Genomic DNA, 16467 nt, shown 5'->3' on the forward strand with positions numbered 1-16467 from the left:
ACCGCACGATTTTCCAGTCGTTTTAATTAGCATCCGTCGTGAGCCCGGGCAAATACGCGGCTGGGTACGCGGTAATTCTTGCGAATGCTATACGCGAAAAGAAGACGGTAAGATATAAGCCGCTCGCGCGGAATCGGCACCGGTGAATATGCGAAAAGATAAGGGCATAAAGGCGCAGCGCGTTTTTCATACGCTCCACGCGCGTTTCATCGGCGTGCCAGTTCCGTTCCTTGCTTTCCGCCGCGGAATCGCTTTTCGCGACGACGTTCGTTATGGAACTTTGCCGTTGATGGCGGGCGGCAAATATTTACGTCCACCGCGTGCACGCTCTCGCCGCAATCGCCGAGTTTGCGGGGTAATTGGAATAGAACCGCGAAAACTTTCGCGCAAATGTTAACGTCGGACTTCGAGCACGGTCACTCCGCGCCAAGCGCCGGATTGGTCGCGGAAATCCGCGCATTATAAATCCTCATGCAAATTTCTCAATTATACTTGTTTATTTTATAGAAATATTCAAGACCAGCGTTATGGCATGGGCATTCACATTTTGACATTCTACACACCATAATGCGATTTTATTTGTATAGCATAAAATTGTTCATCCATTTTAAGCATTTTCATAAGTTCTGGATATATAATGGGCCAATTTTGTACAAAATCAAGATTTTTTTGTAAAAATTTTAAATAAACTCGCAAAAAGAAATTCTTTTTAATATTTGTGAAACTTTAATGTTACGCTTTTTCCTTTTTTCTTTTACGTATTATTTATGATATTACTTTATAAGAATTTCAGTGTTCCAGTTTTTGTAAATTTTTTTTAATTTGTTTGTCTTTAATTATGAACTTGGAAAAACGATATCAAAAGGATCGATACGTATTTTCTGATATTTTATAAAAATTGTATAAAGTTCATTTAGAGCTCGTATATTTTTTTAAAGTTCGTGTTTTTATATTTAAATGCTTATAATTTTTATCAAGAGAATTGAATGTTATCAAGTATTTTTTCTAATTTTTCAGTACGGGATTCTATCGCCATTACATTCATCTTATTTATGGCCAGCGACAATTGCTTCGAGTGTATTGTGCGATTAAGTTTATCGATTTCTCAGATCGTTTTCCTACGAAATGGGCCGGCTGATCTTTTCGCAAATCGAGCGTGCCTGAAACTCGATCGACTCTGGAAGTCGGAGTGTCGCTCTCGTTTTGGAATCGCTATTTGCTCGCTGCCGGTAATGGAAATTACCGGCGAAATACGCGGTGCCTACACGATATCCATTCTGGATATTTGACTATTATGTACACCGGTAGCGTATATGCGCGTCCCGCGTGCCGAGAATTTTGTGATTCAATGTTATACCGTCAATGCTTGATATTTATCGCCGAGCGTTAGCCCGACGCTCTTATAAAATAAAATTCCGATACGTTTCTCTCCCTCTTTTCCTCCTTCTCTCGCATTAGGGCCGTCCTGAATTCCGCGCGTTCCGACAATGTTCGAATCCACCTCGTAAACCGGCAACGCCCGACGCAACATTAAACGTCAATTTAGTTCGTAAACTAATTCGCAGCTGCGCGGCAAATTTGTTGGATGCACGCGGATCTGGTCGCGTCGGAAATGCGCGTTGCTTCGTACACGCGGGTGTTGTTGAGCTTTAAGTTCTCAGATGAATTAGAATTAAATTGGATTTAGTAAGAAATATGAATGTGAACAGGGAATATCTCTCTCTCTCTCTCTCTCTCTCTCTCTCTCTCTCTCTCTCTCTCTCTCTCTCTGTCTCTCTCTCTCTCTCTCTCTCTTTCTCTCTCTTCTACGCCTGTAAAACTTGCGCATTTTCACGAATGATTTTAGTATGAGGTAGCTCAAAGGGACGCGATTTTCAATGCGAAATTCACTCCTCCAAATTTTGCGCAGTTGGCTATAATTGCCGACGGGATAGGGTCGACTGCATCCGCGCGCGGCATTCATCACGCTCTTTTTTTGCGGGTATTTCCACTAGATGGCTTATCCGCATTTTCGTTATCGTACAACGAATACCGCACGAATACTAACGATTCGTGTGTCTCTTTACACTTTGTATCCCGCACCGCCACGTGGAAATTAACCGAGCGATCACCCTAGCATTCCCAACGAATGTAAAAGCCACGGTCTGAATTTCAAATGTTAATGATCAACTTTCTCTATTTTCTCGCCGCGCTGCTTGTTAACGGATCATGTTTGCATTATCTTTTGAACGGCATCATCATGTCCACCGCTCTGTGTGTTCATATTCGGTTTCCAATTAAATGCACGATTAAATCTCACGTTAGGTGCGTGCCGAAAGTGGACAAATATGTCAATTAAATATCAAACTATATTTGCGCACGATAATAATTTCTATTTTTCAAACCATTAAATAAATAGCAGCTTAAATAGTTACATTTCACATCAAATATACCGTGCATGCAATGCATTCTGTTTCGTTTCAAGCTTACATCGGATATAAAATAATATCGATTTTTCTAAAAAGTTTCCAAACATGTTCTTCGTTTATTATAACATATTAATCGTTAGTTTCTAAATGCAAGAGTTTCAAATTTGTTACCGTTACCATCAAGTTTATGTCAATAAATTATTAAAATAAATGACTAAGAGAATCATTAGGAAGGAAAGTATAATACTTTATTTAGTACAATATTATGAGCCAAACCGATAATCCTTTATCCATTTGTTACGTCATCACGAGTGGTCCGAAAACTAACGTCCTGTGTGAAATGTCAGGTAGCGCTGTGGAACGTCAAACGTGGTGGGCACACGCGACGACCGGGCAACCCCCGTTGCCGCAACTCAACCGCGTCCACTCATTCTAATTTTCTTTATGGTTGTTCGCGATCGACGATATGTGCACGCGCGATTTCGCGATTTGATCGGGGCGTGCCGCGCGTCCCGCGCGAAAATTCACCGTCCCGCGGGCCGCGCAGCGACGGCAGCGACGCCGAATTTCCGATCAGTCTCCCTCCCCCCTTCCCCATGTCGGTGAAACCAAATTTCGACTATCAGTAATCAGTTTTCCTACCCGCTTTAACGCACGGCCGACAACGCGAGCACGGCGACAACGGGCGTTTCGACGAACGCCGAATTACGCGGCTCGTAATTAGTGCCGTTAAGCCGCACGGTAATCACGGTGTATCGGTGTCACGTTGCAAACGTTGTACACACGCGTAGAGAGAGCGCATCGCCGACGGGAAAGAATATAAATTGCGTATCCCTCGCAACGTTTATAATGTGTAATTAGAGCCCGCGTGTGCGGCTGTCCGGCTCTGCGGCGCGCGCGATCGGGTCCACTGCTTAAAACTGTATATACGCAACTGTATGCGGCCTCGGATGATGCATTAACACTCGGCAACCGTCAGAAACTAACTCGTTCAATTACGGAAAACAATCGACACGCACCGAATATCGAATCACAGGAGATATACGCGAGAACCCTGTTACCGAGGATATCGGATGTCATTATCTTTCGCGATATTAGCGGGATAGTTTTTTCTTTGACGGGCAACCTTGTTATAAGCCCGGTGGCTAGTAGCCGCGTTAGCGGAAATCGTATTACGCGAAAACGCAATTCGTCAAACGGTAAAGTTGGCGTATACGCGTGATGAAACGCGGGAGCCGATATCGCGCGTTTTCTCGCGCGTGTCACCGAATTTTTGTTTATCGCGCCACGTCGTTCTCGTGATACGGCGCGCGGACTTCGGCACGCGACTCTCAAACGGTCGTCATTTTCGAAAATAATTTAATCGACAGGTTGTCGATACGGAAATCGTCGCGATGCAGCTGCGTCGCGTGCCTTGTTTCTCTTGTCATGCGTTTTTGAGCGGCACTATTGTAACGCGAGCGACGGCAAATTGAAACGAGATGGATCGGCCTCGATACATCTCTCTCTCTCTCTCTCTCTCTCTCTCTCTCTCTCTCTCTCTCTCTCTGTTTCTCTCTCTCTCTCTTTCTCTGTACCCGTCATCCGTTTCCGGGATCCGAAGGACAACCAGAGGCCGGATTAAATCCTGTTAAGCCTGAGTTAAACGTCATCATAGCCGGCCATTATTGCGGCTCGCTTAGCGTCTCTCATGAAGGTAAATATAATATTCCGTGTGCCAGCTGGGATCATTCGACCATAGAAATTAATTCTGCCTCTGCCGGAGTTTATCGGTAGGGCACGAAGCCACCCCGCGCCGAACGAGTCGCGTCGCGTCGCATACTGTCGCCTAGCATCGAAGTTATCTTAATGGAAAAGTTTCGGGTCGTTCTCTTTCTCTCCCTCTCTCCGTTTGCCGATTGACAGTTGAATATACCAATTATGGGGAATATTGCCTTCTAGAAGCCGGCGGTCTGTTCGCGAGACAGAAAATAACGGTGAATTATTGAGAAACCGCAAGGGGCCGTAATTCCATTGTTGTTTCCAAATCGGTGGCTTCTATTACCGGACGAATTATCGCACGAAGAACTCGATACTATGTCAGTTAACGATCGTAATCGCCGATCGTTAACAGCTACAATTACCGTTTCTCTTACCGGCAATTTTCGATCGCGTTCACCGCGATTAACGATCGAAACGAAGAATTTGTCGTGACACGCAAAAATGTTCGAACGTCGGAGTGTCGCGCGGAGACGAGCGGTCAAATGGATAATTGCGCGTGTCACGGTACATCGTGGCCATAATTACGACGGCGTAACGCAACTCTACGTTCTCGCTACTAATTGACGGTGATATTAATTAAAAATTCATCTGAGGCAGTCACGTCGCATGCAATTAACAAATTCCTGCGTAGAGCCGCGCGCTTTCCGCTCCGTCGACCGAACGGCTGCAACTGAGATTGACGACGATTCCCCTCGTCTCGACGATCACGTAGAAAGTTAATTCGGAAAAGCAACGCATAAATTTTCCGTTCGCGGCCCGCGGTATAAAGTGACGTAATTATATTTGGGGGCTTAAAAGAGGGGAATACGGGAAGGCAAGCGGATTACACGCCGACCTCTGCCGCGCGCGCGCCGCAATTCTCCAAATCTATTTATCGCATTCGCGATAATTGCAACGCGAGATTATCCGCTGTATAATTCCATCACGAATTCCGTAACCGGGCACGACGATTGCGTTTGATTCTCTCGTCCGGTCGCGTCAGAATGCTGGTCCACGTGGCCTCATGGTCACGTAGGCGACGCACGGAGTCTCTCGTCGTGCGAAATGTCCGAGCAAAGAAAGGCGACGGTCGAGAGCACGTCGACCCGCGGCAAGCAATTTTTCTGTGTGACTCTTTGTGTTTCCGCTCAATTACCGGTGTTACGTCGGCACGGGTCGAACGGAAGCGCCGCGCACCTCGGATGCGGATCACGAGACACGTGTAGTATTCAACATACGTTTTAAGAGCGCGTGTGTGCAAGGTTAAAAGGATTACGAATTACAAACTCTCAAACTTTCGCTGAATCTTTAGAGATGAGAGGAGATCGGATCGACGAGAGGGGAAGGAAGAATTATTTGCACGATATAAAAATCGATGAAGCTAACGAGATAAAATATACACTGGAAATGTAGAACGACATGTCGAGGACATCTCAGATATTTCCGAGTTCATGAAAAATGATTGCCTTTGGTTATAGCCACTTTACGACAAAGTAAGATAATAATAGCAATTGGTTTCGTACGTTACATAGTTCTATGTAAAATTTGCTTGAATGCGACATTGAGTGTGACAGAAGGTATGGATGGAATGTTACGTTTCGTTACGTAATCTTTTTGTAGTGGATGTTGAAAACAATTTGATAAAAGCACTTATTTTATAAAATATTTAATATTATTTTATAAATTAAAATTTAATTTTATAAATTAAAATTAAATTTATCATAAAATAAATTTAAGGAATTTTTTCGATTATTTTACTTTATATTTTTATCTCTTGCATTTATTTTTTATAATTATTTCAGATATTCAGATATTTACATACACGATACATAAACAAATAATTTTAAAAATAATTTTATAAAGATTTTTTTCACATATTGCCGTCATACATCCAATTAGTTATATAACTTGCTCGCGCAGAAACGAGCAGAACGTAACAATTTGCTCGTCAACGTGGCGAGAATTACCAATGTACGAATGTCGACGGTGTGCGACTAATTTCTAACACGTACACGCGCTCCGTCTTCATTTTTCGTTGTAACTGCAGCGGCGACTCCGAAGGATGCGACTTGATGTGTGTAATAGAACTCGACATTGATATCTTCGTCGCATTAGTTTTACACTCTCTGAGCAACCAAATAGATATCACATATTGTTGAAAAATTAATATGAAAATATAACTATTTATGAAAATATAACTATGTAAATTAAATGTTCGTCAAATTTGTACAACATTGCGCTTGCAATATTATTTTCTGTTAACATGACGCTACGCTTTATTACAGTTTCTATTTATGGTATTTAAAATGGAAAAAGCAGCACATATCTCTCATATCGTGATATTAAATTTTGTTTTCAATTTAATGCAAAATGGTCTTAATTTGTCGCGGAATGCTAGATTGAACTTTTGAAAGCTGGGTAAAAATGTTTATACTGCTTTCAAAAAACCCCATGCGTGTGTTACGGAGCTTAATCCGTACGCCGCAGTAATAACAGCTACGTCGGGATATTTTGTCAGTGTCGACGTATCCCTTTTTCAGTTAATTCGATTTATTTACTTCGTAGGAAATAAACAACATAAAATGTTATGCATCTCTGTGATTAAATTCTTATAATTTAAATCAAGTGCGTCGGATTAGCTTGGTAAAGTGGTCTTACCCGAAATCCGGTTGTATTCCAGTTGATAATTTATGTAAGCTGAAACCTCGCCTTTAGTTGCGAGCTCGAACATATGCCCAGAACTGTTTTCATAAAGTAAATAATGAAACGTTCCTTACATAAACAAGAGCGAAACAGAGCGAAACGCACGCGCATTGCTCTCTGTCTCTCTATCAAGATCATATCCTCGTAATACACTCACGAGCTGTAATTCTACATTTATGTAATATGTCGTTACCATAAAAATAGCCAAACACTGATTACGTTCTAAAATTTGTTTTAAAATAGTATGATTAATAAAAATAGCTTATGAAAGATGAAAGGATTATTTATATAATATTTTACTTTGATATAGCGCAGTGAATTATACAAGTGAATGCTTTAAAGTTACAGTGAATAGCAAAAAATAAAATGTTTCTTTTTCATACACTTTTTCATTCATTATTTCAAACATGAATTAAAATATTTTGATTTTATTTGGATTAATAATTAATCTGACATGAATGAATTTTAATCCGATTTAAGATAGTCACAAATAATTAGATTTACTTAAAATGCATACATTCTATCTAACATTATTCGAAGCTTATTAGATTTTAGGAAAATATTCCATTTTCTGTACTCACTTTCTTCTCTTTTAAAAGAATGAATTTTCTTGGCGCTGCTGGCGAAAAGCGCAATATAAAATTCAATTCGCTCTACATCAATTACTTATGCCGATTGGCATATAAAATTATACATTTGAGAAGATAATATGAGAAATATTGTAAAAATTAAAAAAAATTTTACTAATGATTCATGTTCAGAGAGATTCAGGCATTTTATAAAAAATGCAAACGTCATTTAATGCATTATTCATAATGTTTCTTTTTAAAATACGCACTTTTAACAATTGTAATCTTTACGTCAACCTTTCATTCATTCATGGAAAATAATGGTTATAACGCGTAGTACAGAGAGGATTATTTTAAGGGTGGTTAAGCGACATTTTGCGGGGACGGACTATTAGACTACAAACCACGAGAGAAGGTGGTCGAACTCTCGAATGCCGTGTCTTGCCGCCGGTGGTCACCGATGGGAGATGTTTATGTCCATTTGAATTCCAATTAATGGCACGTCGAGGACACTTTGGAACGCGTGACATATCGCGGCGCATTGTTCCGCCGCCGGACGGAAATGGTGACCGGAGTCGGGCCGTTTAAAGGGCTCGTAGGATCGATCGCTCTCTCGCGGACATCCCTTCAAAATAGAATCCCGCGGGAGCTTTTTCATTATCTCGTATTTCCACAAAGCTCCGCGGCTAAAAGAAGCGATGCCGGGTCGGTATTTTATAGGAAGCCGCTCCACCCTGCTCTTTCTATCGCAAACGCGATACGCTGATACTCTATTTTATAGCGTATCCGGCAACGGAAGAACAAATTTTTTAAAATACGTGACGTTTGACGACAATCCGGTCGATTTTAAAGATCTTACAAATCGACACAAATTGGCTACCATTTTTAAAAGTAGTACTTAGCTTATTTATTATAAGATACTTGTGAATGTAAAGAAGCATTACTTGCGTTCGCGAAGATAATTTTCCTCTTATTTTCCCATGTTTCATTTTATATCACTATTTTATTCGTGCAATTAATAAATCGACGATGAAAATCTAATTCATTTTTCTTTATTAATCAAATTACTTAAAAAATAAATACAAAATTGTATGTCTCAATGTTATTATTAACATTTAATATACATTGTGGGAAAACAATACTCTTAATTTCTTTTATTTCTATAATTATGTGATATAATGTTTATATTTTAAAAATTTGGTATTTCAGTATACGCCAAAATATAATACAAATAAAAGCGTGTGTAGAAAGCATTAAAATGGACAATGAATTGAATTAATAGCATCGTCTCTTCAAGAGAAACATCGTTCGCTTACAACCCCTGAATAACTATGTAGAATGAAGATTACGACAGTGTCAAGCGCGAATCATAAATGAAAGTCATTTCTGAATTTTCACTCGCGGACAGCAACGGGGGAGAGTAAAAAACACCGGAAGTCGCAGATATTACGTACGTGTTCTACTGGTCGCGAGTTTGTCCACGCCGAGAGAGAGCCGTGGAGGAAATGTGGAATTTTCGCTAGTCGGCACTCCGGTCACGTGCGCGGTGCAAATTGAAATTCTTGTTTCGCCCGCCGGCATTTATCATGACCGTTCTGCGGCTGATCATTGGATCTTATTTCGCTCGGTTTATATCGATCTGCTTTAGCGACACACGCTTTTTATTGCTCGTGCTCAAATGCCGCTGGCAGATATTATCGAGGAACTGAGACGGATATCGAGACGATTGCGCCGAGCACAACAATTATTCATCGGTGAAATTCACGGTTTGTTTTTTGCGCAATTGGATTGTAAATAATGTGCGCGGTGCAGTACGTCTATGCATCATGATAAAACATTACAAATGAATATCGATAACGGCGCCTGTTTGTTTTTGACTGCGATTTATAATGGAAGTCGGCATTATTTACGAATGATAACAAAACAAGTTCAGCACAAATGAACCGTGTCCCGATTACAATATCTCTTTCTCAAGCGACGCGTATATGAATAACCATGTTGGAAAAGACAGGTACATTTCTTCCTGATGGTAAACGCCTCTGTGAGACATTCCTCCGCCGCCAGGCATAGTCATATATCATGATATTACACACGCCGTGTAATATTAACTTATATACTTTACGTATCGGTTGGAAAAAAGCACTTTAATCCACGGTAATGGCGCGGCTCGCTGTCCGCGACGGCGTAATGCACGGAAAGCATAAAAAAGAAGCACGAAAAAGAAAACGGACGATTAGAATACGTGTGTGCGCGGACGGAGTAGCGCGAAATTAGAGGTATCGCGATAGCGCTTTGAATTTTGCAATCTCCGGCTTTTGCGAACGCCAGCATCGGCGAGTTTTGCGAAATAACGCGCCGATATGAAATATAAAATACCGACGAAATTACCGGGCACTCTCTCTCTCTCTCTCTTTCTCTCTCTCTCTCTCTCTCTCTCTCTCTCTCTCTCTCTCTCTCAGGCTGTTTGTTATGAAAAAGCATGGCGCGATGCTCATCGAATAGCATATCGAGAGATTTGTAACACAATAAATACTTCCGAGATTATACCACGCACCGCGCTTCTACCTTTTGTTCATTCGCTCGCTCTCTCTCTCTCTCTCTCCTGTATTGCATAAAAAAATAAAAATAAAAGGAAAAAAAAGAATGGTTTGAAAAAAAGGCTATTGGAGGGTTGCTCACAACAGGCGCTGCGCACAAAAGCGCTAATGAGCGGTGCAAGTTGCGTTTACGTCCATCGCAAAAAATGCATCGAAAGTCCACGGCAATCGATTTCACGGTTCCATCGTCGGAATTATATTTTCTGCTTTCAAGTAATATTATATCGCACGATTAGCTTTTTTCCCGCGCAAGTTAGCGATGCGCGTGTATCACTCAATTTTTTAATATTTTATAAAAAAACAGTCCCAACACGTTCAATTTAACTTGCATTTAACTTATGGAATTTTATACTATCTATTAATAGAAGGAAGGAGTTTTCTATAAATTACAATATATATAGAAACAGCTATGATGCGAAACGACGAAAGTTTTCACGATCATCGATATTTATTTTGTTGATGTTTATATTTCGCGATCAAATATTAATAATATCGAATTGATATTACCGATTTTACATTTATATGCAAATATCTTAGACCGAGACCTTTGGCGTCTGACCAAATGACGCATAACGTCCGCCAGTTCATAAATTTTCGTATAATTCTATGACATATCATTTATCAGTTTCCAAGTCGAAGTCGAACAGCGAAGTCGAATTTACCGTTGAAGTCACGCCGCTTTCTGACACGCGATTAATCCATCGAACGTAGCCCATTTGTATGCCCGAGCGAAAATGGGTTCGCTGAGAGTGATAAAAACGGTGGAATTACTCTCGCGGCGAAATTACTCGCGTGGAATTCGCAGTATCTGCTTAATGGTTTCATGCAAAAATGCACCCTCGCGGGAGTTGCACCTGGAATTCCTTTTGCATTTGACGGAGGGGGAGGGGGCGGAGGGCGGGCGGGGGAATCAGCGATCGCGTCTGTGTTTGCATCCGTTTTATAAGATTATTTCGGAAAATACTTAGCGAGATCGACGCTTACAGCTAAGTCGCTCGTCAGCTCGACATACGAGTGAATACTTCTGGCCAAGTCCGGGCAGGCAAGCATGCGCTATAAAATCATGCGTAAACTTGTTGTCGGATCCGTACTATTTGGCAGTATGGCGTAAAGTCCGAGATGAAATTTCATCGTGTATCACGTAGGAAGGGTGAGGCCGGAGGAGAGTGCTGGCCAGACGGCGATCGATCGTGAAGATGGAGAGTGGACGTAGGACGAGTAATACAAACACAAGTTATTAAATTGCCGGGATCATTAACACAAATGTTATAATCACAAATCACGCGTAATAATGCGCGAATAATAGAATGGAAAAATTAAGAAAAAAGAGAGTTTTTAATTGAACACATCTGTTTGTTATAACAATTATCATTACTGTAATATCGTTACCATATATCAAATTTTGAAACTCTTATGTAATATCACACTTATAAATAATTATATAGTTTTAATTACAAGTTTTTAAATTAATATTGTTACACCTATCATTATTTATTGTTTAATATTATTTTTCGTTTATTATAATTGTTTTTGTAATTCAAATGTAGATGATATTAACATAAATGATTTTAATTTAATATTTCTGCAGTGATTTGATTCTGTATAAACAAATATAACGTTAAAACAGAGGCAGATTAAAATAACCCAAGAGCCGACGATGTAACAGAGGCAAAAGCGTTGCCGCTAACAATAGCGTTAGAATATTACTTGGTTGAACTAATAAAAACGCGGAAATGTTAATGACTTTCATCAGAGTCTGCTAGAAATGAGTCTCGCAAAACTTTTTAACGGCGCTTTAAAATGCGGCACGCGTGCTCTCGCCATAATCCTCGTCTACGGTGCCTCACGCGTATGCGTAATGTAATGAAGGCATTGAAACACATCTACGACAAACATGGGATCAGGCATGTTGACAATAAAGGATTATCTTAATACTGTTCCTTTTACTGTCCTTTATTTTCTCTGCCATCCCGATTTTTTTCTCCCTTTATAAAATAAAATGTATGAAACATCTTTCAAAAAATTTATTATTTTAAATATCAATCTGATTGTTAAACAATATGATATTTGATATTATATTTTATTGTTTATTAGTTAATTACCATTTCATAGAATTTCTAAGATAAAAGCAACGCTACGTACTTATATACTTTTTATTTCATATGACGAATGTTATTGCAATTATTTGCAATTGAATCGATGGATTGTCAGAGCAGTTAGTTATAAAATGTCTAAAAAGTATCTTCGTCTCTACCACTCCCATTTTACTTTTCACCACCACATGTTCCTCATCGTCGACAAGGTCGCCACTTTTGGTCTTATCCCCCGTTTGATGACAGACCATTACCCTCGCCCGACAGGGCAGCTAAAGTCAGAATCGATCATCGCGGCGTCAGCAGTCGATCACGAAGGAAATCCAAATCTCCGTGCCGCTGCAATTCGATGACACTTCGACGATTGGTTCTCCGTGAATCGTTGTGATTCTCTCGAGGATGTCCCATCGAATCGTCGTAAATGACTCCAGCGCATTATTATATTATCCTCAATCGTCGGCGCGCCGTTCGCTCATCCCCCTTTCACTTTCCATCATGAAGATTGTCTCAAAGGAGCTTCACGTAAGGTAAATATAATTTTCCTTCGCGGCCCTCTATTTTTCCGTCCCTTTTTTCCCGGGCGGCCGGCACTTACCTCGAGCCGCCACCCCTCGCCGACGGCTTCTCGCGTTCCGGAGAAGGATGATTGCGATGAGCAGCCGAGCGGACGAAGTCAGACTCGAGCGATTTAACATTGTTTTAACATCGATACAATACCGTGGCCGCAGGAATCCCCGCTTACCCGCTGGCACTGTAAACCGTATCAATTCAATTTCATGCGAACTCTTTCGAGAACACTTCGTTCACCGCCCCGATACTACGAATGTTTATCCTGGCCGTAGATGTTACCTACGTTTTTCTATTTCGAGATTCTGACTCGTGCTCGCGATAATGTAATGCGAGCAGTATGATTGTATCATAATCGCAAATTTATTCGCGATATTTTTGTATCTACAATTCTCGATTAAATTTTATCACGAGGGAGTATTACCATTCCTATAAAAGAAACTTAAAAAAAAAAAAAAATACGTATTCAGGAATATGTCGGAATATTACAACGCATAATAGAAATAATGTTAAAAATTAACGTATTTATATAAAAAGAGCGCGAACAAATCTCTCCGCATTAATAAAATGAGTTACGTTGCTCGATAGTAAATGTACGAGTGCAAGTGAGATGCATATGACATAATGAAAAAAAAAATATATATATATATATATATATATAATACATATTTGATTAAATTCAGGATACGTATTATAATTATTATAATAAAACGGACAGCTTTGATTTAATACATTTATCAAATCCGCCACGCACCGATGCATACCGGTCTTTGGTGTCAGGCTGCGTCCGCAGTTTCTCTTCTTATTAACACGTGAGCGCTTTGATTTATACGCCGCCGAGCAGTCAGGTGGACGGTGTCCACGCTCGATCGATTTTAACGTCGTTTCGCCGACGGTACCGGCGTGCTGATCACCGCACCAGGGGGATAAATCCGCGACGCTCGAAGGGACAGCGGGGTCCTTTTTTAGTCGCGCTTTACGGCGCGAGCCAAAGGGCTGTGAAGGGCTTCCCGTTTCCCCGGGAGACCGTTTGATCTGCTACAGCGGATAATTCGCCCGCCGACGCGTTTCACGTCACGCGAGGTGCGAGATGCGCGCGCTTTGTCGCCGCCGCATGAGCGGCCTTTTTACACGCCCGTCGTCGGGCGCCGGACGATTCCGCGTGCGGCGCGAACGAACGAAAAGCGGGAATACAAAGGATAGAACCTGCGGGAAGAAAGCGACGAAAAACCGGGTGAATTTAACCCTACCGTGCCGCGGGATTAAAACGACCTCTCATTCGTGCGCGCTCGGCTGATGCCACTTCCGTTGAATTAACCAGTCGAAATCTGCGCATTGTGAGGATTCTCCAGTTCCCATTGCTTGTTTCTGCTTTTTGACGAACGCGCAAGGCTTATCCTTTCGCGTTCTAGACATAAAAGGAGAATCAAGGTTCATCTTTTTTTTTACGACTAATTACATACATTAAATTAATTCGTGTGTGTGTTTTACTATGTTTTCAATATATTTCCTTTTTATTATTATGCGTAATTATGCTGTTGAACGAATTGAATTGAATTTGTTATTAAAATTTAATTTTCTTTTTATGTTATAAAACACAATTGTGCGTGGCATTTTTTTTTAAATCCAAATCAAGCAAGCATACAACCACGAACAAATAACTCCTTTATAGAATGCGAACATGCTTGTTTGTGCTTGCTCACTTGATCGGGATCCAGCTCTGGATAGTGCACACATGTTTGTAATATACAATCCATATGCTTCCGCCGAAATACGCAAGAAGCGTAATTCGTCCAGTGAGCCTGCCTGTCTTGTTAAGCCACTTCGCCACCACGACGAAGTTACATCGTTTTGCGAAACGTACATACATACCGTATAAGCTTGCAGGACACATTCGACGATAATGAAGAGCGATCGCGGCGATATATCAACCGCGATTACGGTCTTATATCCGACGCGCGAAAACGGATGAGACAAGGTGATCCACTTATTCCGCAAGTAGGCGCGAGGATGAGTGAAATCACACGTCACGTTGTCTCGTAACATCAAATTTCTTTCCGCGTCCGATTATCTCACTTAACTTATTATATACTCATATAGAGAAACTGAAAGTTATGACCCGTATAAAGAAATAAAGAGCGAAGACTTCCGTCCGTAAGAAAAAGTCGGTTTACAAGGTTCAGGAAACGCTAACCTTAATTCATTGACACTTTTAAAAGATAATTCCGTAACAACAGTTGGAAAATTAATAAAAGCTAAATAAAATAAAAAAAAAATATTTATACAATTTAGCATACCTTTTACAAATTATTAATATCAATAATTTGTCAATTTACTGTCAATTTAATATAATGTTTAATAAGATTTTTGCAAAAATTGCTAAATAACTCCGTTTAGTATTACAAGTTACTTATTATAAATGATTCATTGCGATCTGTATTTTGACAAACAATGTTTCTTTTCTATAATGATCCAATTGTGCAAGTCATAATAAATCATAAAATGATTAAAAAAGACTGAAATGATCTTGTAAATGTAATTATTTCATGGTCGAATTTGGATGAATCATGTTAAAGATTATAGTAATATATAATAGCAAATGGTTGTATCAGTGTAATAGATGTGGTAATTATTACGTTTATGTATTACGTGCCTTATGTTAACGACATTAGATCATAAATAATCGCATTGAAAAAAAAAACGATTTGTATATATTTTTTTACAAAAATTTTTTACAAAAAGATAATTATATGATTTTAATTTGCGATAAGTATGTAAATGCATTTTGCAATAAAATTATAAATTATTCAACAACTGTAATAGATTTCACCAACCAAATAGATATCACTTATTATATAAAAAACGCAATCATTATCTGTAATGTAATGTATCTATGTCCATGTATCCATGTATCCATATAAACAAATACTCATTTTTTTCGTAATAAAGTAGTATAAATTGTAAAAAATATATAATAATACATTACATATTTGCAATTTTTAATGACATCGCCGGTGACTACCATAATTAAACTTTTGCAATTTACGAAGTCTGTCACATTATCTAATTAATTTTTTATGACATATGTACTGAAATTATAACATTTTCTGAAATATATAATATATGAAACATTTTGCGCACGGACATTTCATTACATAATTACATTTATTTATGTTATTTATGTGAAGATTAATAATAAATGATTTTAATAAAACAAGAATCCTAAATCGATTTTAAACGTAATACTGTATTATGAGGAGATATTAACATTGTGCAATATTTTGTTCTGTCGGAAAATATTTTTGCGCAGCGTACAGCTTGCGGAATAACTTTTTCACAAGCGTACACTTATGCATACAAGTCGCGTATGCAGCTGCAATTTAATAATAATACCCTCCTGAAAAAGCATATAATTTTTTAGTTTCGCGAAGCAGTGCCATTAGCAAAAACGTTTTGCCACATGCCAAAGTATGCATTCTCTCTAACGTTCTTTCCGGAGAATTCCATTTTACTTCCTCCTCCTCTCTCAATGCCACGCTGTTTTTTTTCCTCTTTTTTTCTTTATTTTATTTTACTTTATTTTAAACGTGAACTTTTCTTTGCAGCATACGCTTTTTTCAAGTGCGCAGCGAGACGACAGAGCTCGCACGAAGAACAAAAGTCGTGCGCTTTTTAGATTATTGAATCTCATTTGCAATTGGTCGGTGTGTGTAAAATACAATCACGTAATCGAACCGACTTGGCGCGATTTAGGCGATATTACATTAATAGGAAAACATTGTCAGGCGCG

At 39.6% G+C, this 16467-nt stretch overlaps 2 protein-coding genes and 1 long non-coding RNA gene across 9 annotated transcripts in view; 2 read left to right on the forward strand and 1 right to left on the reverse strand.

Annotated features, from left to right (window-relative positions):
* LOC105423659 (adenosine receptor A3) overlaps positions 1–16467 on the forward strand; it is a 409096-nt gene that overhangs the window by 291274 nt on the left and 101355 nt on the right. The gene's annotated exons all lie outside the window — the stretch shown is intronic.
* Positions 1–16467, reverse strand: part of GluRIB (Glutamate receptor IB) — a 208567-nt gene that overhangs the window by 28528 nt on the left and 163572 nt on the right. The gene's annotated exons all lie outside the window — the stretch shown is intronic.
* LOC148936748 (uncharacterized) lies at positions 2001–7230 on the forward strand. The gene is made up of 2 exons (XR_016139384.1): positions 2001–5641; positions 5951–7230. It is a non-coding gene; the product is annotated as an uncharacterized LOC148936748 (long non-coding RNA).

This window comes from Pogonomyrmex barbatus, unplaced genomic scaffold, assembly GCF_055798465.1.
Source record: "Pogonomyrmex barbatus isolate J1 unplaced genomic scaffold, ASM5579846v1 scaffold2, whole genome shotgun sequence".
Taxonomy (NCBI): domain Eukaryota; kingdom Metazoa; phylum Arthropoda; class Insecta; order Hymenoptera; family Formicidae; genus Pogonomyrmex; species Pogonomyrmex barbatus.